Genomic DNA, 6,711 nt, shown 5'->3' with positions numbered 1-6,711 from the left:
TTTAATAAGTCATTGTCACCTTGTATAAGCACAATTCGATGCTAATTTGCTCCTTGAGCAAATAAACATTCGCAATGGAAACTTCAAACTTTTTGGAAATGAAATAGGGGAAGAAAAAGAGAAAAAATCTTCAATTTTTTTCAGTCAAAATTCAATATTTTTTCATTTTTTACTCGAGTAAATTTATCACTCTCCTTGGGATGTCTGATCATTCTCCTACACCCAGATCATAAGCATGGGTGTAGGTCTACATTTTTTTCTTCATTTTCAAAAGGGGGAGTGCCTGGAGAAGTTTTAAAGGCCATTCTAGCGTTGGCACTCAATGTCATACGATTTTGGAAAATGTTACTCATGTAGTCATTAGGGTGTGGTCTTTATTTTCGAAGTTGGGATTTTCCTCCCTCCCAACCCCCGAAGTGGTGACCTCTAGTGAGAAAATAATTCCCTATTTTTTATTTTTCCATTTACGAAAAACTCGGGCTGCGGCAGACCCCTCGATTTTCAAAAATTTTATAAAGATACAAATTCACTGTAAAATTTTAAAATCTCAATATTTCAAATTCTGCAGCTAATCTTTAAAAAGTCTCTTTTGAAAAATAAACTCTCATGACGATTTGAGCGCCCTCCATTGTAAACTAAGCTAATCCCCTAAAATAGCTGAAATTTTATGTAAAATACAAATTTCAGCTATTCTAGGGGATCAACTTGGTTATCTAGGGATGGAGGTTAATATCCTCATGAGAGTTTTGAGAGGCCCACCGTTGCCCGAGTTTTTCAAAAATGGAAAAAATAAAAAAAAACAGGAATTATTTTCTCACCAGAGGTCACCACTTTGAGGGCTTTCACATTTAAGGACCACCCTAATAGTTAGTAGTCATGTATCTAATTATTACGAATTTTTGATAAAAAGGTAGGCGAAATAAATTTTTTTCAAAATGGCCAAAAAGAAGAAAAAAGTTTGTAATACCAACATTAAAATTCTGAGAGGCAAAAATAAAATAAGAGGACGATGTTCTCTTCTATTCCTTTCGGGTCAAATAAGATTCTCTCCAAAATGGCTTTGCTAGGTGGAATTTTACAAAAATTGAATGGTCAAAATTCTCATCCAAAATATAAAGTCGATTATTTTTCAATTTCAAATTTAAAAAAAATGAAAGCAAAAAAAAAGGTTGAAGAAGAAAATGGCTCGATGGCTCAAAATAAGACTTTCCAGGCTAAAAGGAGGGTGATTGAGGGACATGTACTGTGGTCTGTATTCAATTCATGATTAAAGTACTTTTCGTAGGCTTTGCACATTTCACACTTCTTTAATTTTCAGGCTGCACCCAACTGAAATACTTTATCAAAATCAGAGATGACATCTCAACACAAGCAAACGACAAAACCGCCGTAGGGAGCAGGCACTAGCAAAAAAAAGCTCATTCTCACTTCGCACAATGAAAACCACATTCCAAAAATCTACCCAAAACTCTAGTTCTTCGATGTGCACATTCGCATAAAATTTGGCAACCTTGCTGCTCGGATGCTATCGGATTCTCCCAGCTAGCACGAAAATCGTAGCCTATACAGAACAAACCCACGAAGAAAAATCAGACCATAGCCATCGCCAGATCGAAAGGAAAGGTTCGAATTGAAACTACATTGTCGGGTTTCAAAAGAATGCTTTACTTTTCTTTACAAATATCGACTCTCAAGGTAATCTATGATTAGAATATTCAAGTTGGCATCGTTGCAACGCCAAGCAACGCTGTTATGGAGGGTTAGTACCATGTTAATAAAGAATAGATTGGGGTGGCTGTGTAAAAACAGGAAATACGGCAGTTCTCTAAAATAGGGAGAGAAATCGAAGGGTATGACAGATGACAAAGGAACAAAAACGGATATAGAAAAACCGTTAAATTCAACCTCTCTTTTACCTTCAAAAATTCTCAAATAAATTTGACAATCGTTGCGTTCATGATTTATTGTGCAATTACACAAAGCTAAGGCAGGAAAGCCATATTCAAAAGAAAATATGATTTTTTTTTTTCAAACATCCAATTTCAAATAATGAAAGAAAACCTAATATAAAATTTAGTCCTATAATACACGTGTATCGTGTAAGTACGTGTTTTTTTCCAAACCTATAACTATGGTATATCTTCGAATACAAAATACAATATTATATTTGAAGAATTTAATACGGCAAACTCGTTTACATGAGAAACCTTCACGCTGAATGCGAAAAGAGAGAAAGAGAGAGAGAAAGAAAAGAAACGTCAAATCGATATTTAAAAATAATTAAACCGGAGCCAAAATTCCTATAAATTTTATTTACCATAATCTCATCGTAGCACCGGCATTTCTCACAATCTAATAATCGTCGTTTATTATGATACTCGCACGATGGGCAGGTAAGTAAATTCCCAGCATTTAATGCATTTTTTTCGAGTAAAAACTCGCCGGCGAACTGGCGAGAACTTAAAATGCAATTCCTTTGTTTCGAATGATACAGATTGCCACGACCATTACGAGCAAACAGACTTCACCGAAAAAACCAGTTCGCCATCGACGATCATACATCAAAAAACACAATACTTTGGTGGTAATCATCTCTCTGTGGTCGTACATTGACATTAGCGATGCCCGCCATTGCATCATTTTTTTTTTTTTTTTATTACTTTATAAATCAACGTATGACTAATAACTGTGCAACCACATCCAATCAGATTAAACCAACAGAGTTGAATTTGTTTTGTCACTTGTATAAATTCACATGTCGTGATATTGAAAAGATTTGAAAATTTTCCATTGCGCGATACATCATCTCCATTCTTTCCAACAAACCAAGCCGTAGCTCAAGATGCAAATTCAGGTGGAAAGCTAAAAATAGACATCGATAAGAGTCAATGTCTTTATAGTAAAACCTTATGGAAATCTACAAATAGCATCTTGATTCAGCTGTTCACATCAACGACGCATTTTGGACCAATGTGTATTTTATTATTTAAAGTCTTTTTGAAGTAATTTTGAAACTAAAATTGAAAATCAGAAAAATCAATACACTTAATCATTCTCAAATTAAAAAGAACCAAGAACTTTGTCTAAAAAAATCAAAAATGTGAAAAATTTAAAATTTTTTAAAACCCAAACAACATTAGAAAACATCCTACTTTTTATTGCTTGAAAATCTTTCAAGAATTCCGTCAATTTTCACGACCTAAATGAGATAACAAACTGCCAGAAAAGTCGAGAACTTACAAATTTTCAGTCTTTGGCACATACGGAATAATAGGTACCTACCCACCTATTTCAGTTCTAGTTTTTGAAACTTTCAGTGACTTTTTTGGAGGCAAGATTTTCTAATTTAACCTTGTTATACGTAGACTTATCTGTGATCTTATTCGATAAAAGTAATTTTCTGATTTATTTCTCTTTGTTTCAGGCGAGAACAAATTTTTGCTTCGGAATCATAAAATATCTAGGTACAAATTTCTTAATGTGTCTGGATTTGAAAATGAGTATTTTTGAGTCGCGATCTTGCTTGTACAACAAGTGAATCGCTAAATGTTTCGAAAAATGAGTAGATTTTCCTAAAACTCATAGTCAAGTATGATTCTATACACAATTAGCTACAATAGGACATATTCGATTTTTTGTTTTCGTCACTACCTGCCGCAACAACCTGTTGAAAAAGTGACCAGTGAAATTTCCTAGTAAGACCCGCTATTCAGTAATTATTTATCAAAATGTATTGAAAGTGATCAAAAATGGATTTTAAAGGACAGTATTTGTGTCATTATTTACCCTTTTCAAGTGAAAATTTAATTTAAAAAGTTGGACCTCATCAGGAATTCTATTTTCCAAAAAGACCCAAAAAAATTTGTTTGGAAACATTTTTTATCAAAATTATTGTATTAATTATTATGATTAAAAATCAATTTTAAAGTGCATTTGCATGTTGACTTAAGTACATACTGCTTTTATATGAGAATTAAAAATGCCCAATTTTTTTTTGAAACGCTTGACTTCGGCCTCCAGAGGGGTTAAGAATTAAAACAAAAGGGTAATTTTGTAGATAAAACTTCAGCGTTTCTTATGATGAAAATACTTTTTCAAAATCTCAATTTGGGGCAAATAATGACTCAAAAACACTTTGGTGGGCCTTAATGGGCGTCGGTACCTCACTTACTGTAATGAGATTAAAATGTTAAATCCCGAAAAATGATATTTTTAAATAAGGAAAGAGCAGGGGACGAAGAAATATCTGTATCACAACTACCGTAACACCTTTGCCAAACTTTATAAAAACTCTGCCAATTGAATTTCTGCATTTCATCTATGTCAGATTCCCTTCAAAGTTCAAAGAAAAGAATTACGTTTACCTGCGTTTCAGTTTTTTAAAATAATTTTTTATTGCTCCTAATTATAATTGTTTTTAGAGTCGGAAAGTGGGTAAGAGGGGCAATTGGCCTGGAATCTCGATTTCCTTCAGAAATCTTGAGAAATAAAGGAACTGACAAGGGAACCTCTTGAGGTGTCACACTCCGATTTGAACGGGACCGCGATTTTTGGAAAGAGCATAGTCTAAAACCCCCAAAACCAAATTTTCAGCTGCCCAAGTTCATTTTTTGATTTTTGGTGAATTTTTGAAAATTCAAAATTGACTGTTTTTGGCGATTTATGATTTTTAAAAAAAAGTACGTACTTGATCAATAAAAATGGTCAAAATAAGTCCCAAAACTAATATTAATTACCCAAATCCAAATTTCATCATTTCCAGCCTTCCTGGAGCCTCCAGCGCGATTTTTCAATTTCTCCAGAATTTTGAATTTACTCCAGAAGGCGCGAATATGCAGTTAGGCAGCTAAAAATCGAGTTGTGTATTATACTCGACTTGTTTAACAGGTTTATCTACATTTGAGCCGATTTTGGAAGTGACAACCTCAAGAGTGGTTTTTCGACCAGCTTTTTTCAAAATTAAAAACTCCAAAAAATTAAAAGATAACCGTTTGCGAGGAAATTTTTGAAATTTGCGCGAATCGCTGTATTTCTTCAAGAACTAACCCCCGGAGCGCAAATTCTACCATTTCTAGCCGTTTTGGAGCGAGAGTGACACTTCAAAAAACCACTCTTGAGGTGTCACTCTCAATATCGGCTCAAATTTGGATAAATTCGTTAAACAGGTCAAGTGTAATATACAACTCGATTTTTAGCTGCCCAATTTCATATTCACGCCTTCTATGGAGCAAATTCAAAATTCTGGAGAAATTGAAAAATCGCGCTGGAGGCTCCAGAATGGCTGGAAATGGTGAAATTTGGATTTGGATAATTAATATTAGTTTTGGGACTGATTTTGACCATTTTTATTGATCAAGTACGTACTTTTAAAAAAAAAGCATAAATCGCCAAGAACGGTCAATTTTGAATTTTCAAAAATTCGCCAAAAATCGATAAATGAACATGAGCAGCTGAAAATTAGGTTGTGGAGGTTTTAGACTATGCTCTTTCCAAAAATCGCGGTCCCGTTCAAATCGGAGTGTGCCACCTCAAGAGGTTCCCTTGTGAGATGGAAAATGAATTATCGTATCAGTCGCGCAGGTGTCTAACTTTTTCAATTAAAATTTAAAATTTTATATTTTTTGAAAACAAAAATTTTTCATGATCACAAGTCAATTTTTATTTGGGGAGGTGGGAGGGAGGATTGACGTTTGCAGTAAATCTATCTCGGCTCTCGACGCCCATGATTGTTATTTGTTCCATTTTCATTGATTGTTTAGTAAGGAAGCTTCCTGATAGGTTTTCTCCACAAATCAGCATGGAAGAATCATTTTGCAAATCGAACTAATTTTTGAAATAAGTACTTAAAGAAAGCTCTAAAAGAAGTTAACGGTTGAAAATTTCAATGAGATCCATGAATGGGAGTTGAAAAGGTTCTACGAGTATAACAATCTCTACTCTAAAACCAAATGTCTGGATGTCGTAGGTAAAGATTGTTTTGTTTTGTTTTTTCTCATTCAAATCTTATTGAGTTTTGGAAACATGGAGTCTTGGCGCCAGTTTTTTCTACCCATTGAAAATGAAAACTGTGTAAGAAGAGGTACTCGCATTTACAAAGGCAGCAGGTTTCAAAATTTGATTTATTAATTGGTTTTCGACAAATGTATAAGAAAGAGAAGCTCGAATTTCTGGTTCAATTTTATATGTATACCTTATTATGTGTTGAGAGAAAAGAATGCTTTTGTGCAGTAACATTTTCGGCGAAGAGTATAGTTGTCAAAATAAACACGTTTTAAAAGGCGCTTTTATTTGGAAATTTATTCAAAGATCAGCTCTACGAAGCGTAAAGGGAGTCGAAAATACGTTTAAAACTTTGCCAGTCTTTTTAAATCTGTTCTTAATGGCCCTTTTTTCGTACCTTTCTGCGTTCTTTTTTTTCCATCGCGGCGTGGTGTGGTTTGGACAGTTGAACGATTTCAAAGGTCTGGCTTGGCTTTTTCAAAGAATTAGGACAAAAGGAGGATGGAAAAAAAAGAGCAGGTACCGGCGATGAGAGTTGTAAATTTGAAAGAGGAATGTAAGTAGAAGGAAACAGGGAACTGCACGAGGAAAAATGCATGCATGGTGCGCGCGATAGCGAATGGCGATTTTTTTAACGGTTATAATTTGAACAATTTTTATATTAGCCAGTGCTCGAGGTGGAGAACGAGTAGAGGGAGACTTCCTGTCGAA

The sequence above is a fragment of the Planococcus citri genome, chromosome 5 (assembly GCF_950023065.1).
Source record: "Planococcus citri chromosome 5, ihPlaCitr1.1, whole genome shotgun sequence".
Taxonomy (NCBI): Eukaryota; Metazoa; Arthropoda; class Insecta; order Hemiptera; family Pseudococcidae; genus Planococcus; species Planococcus citri.
Note: the sequence above shows the minus strand (reverse complement) of the source record.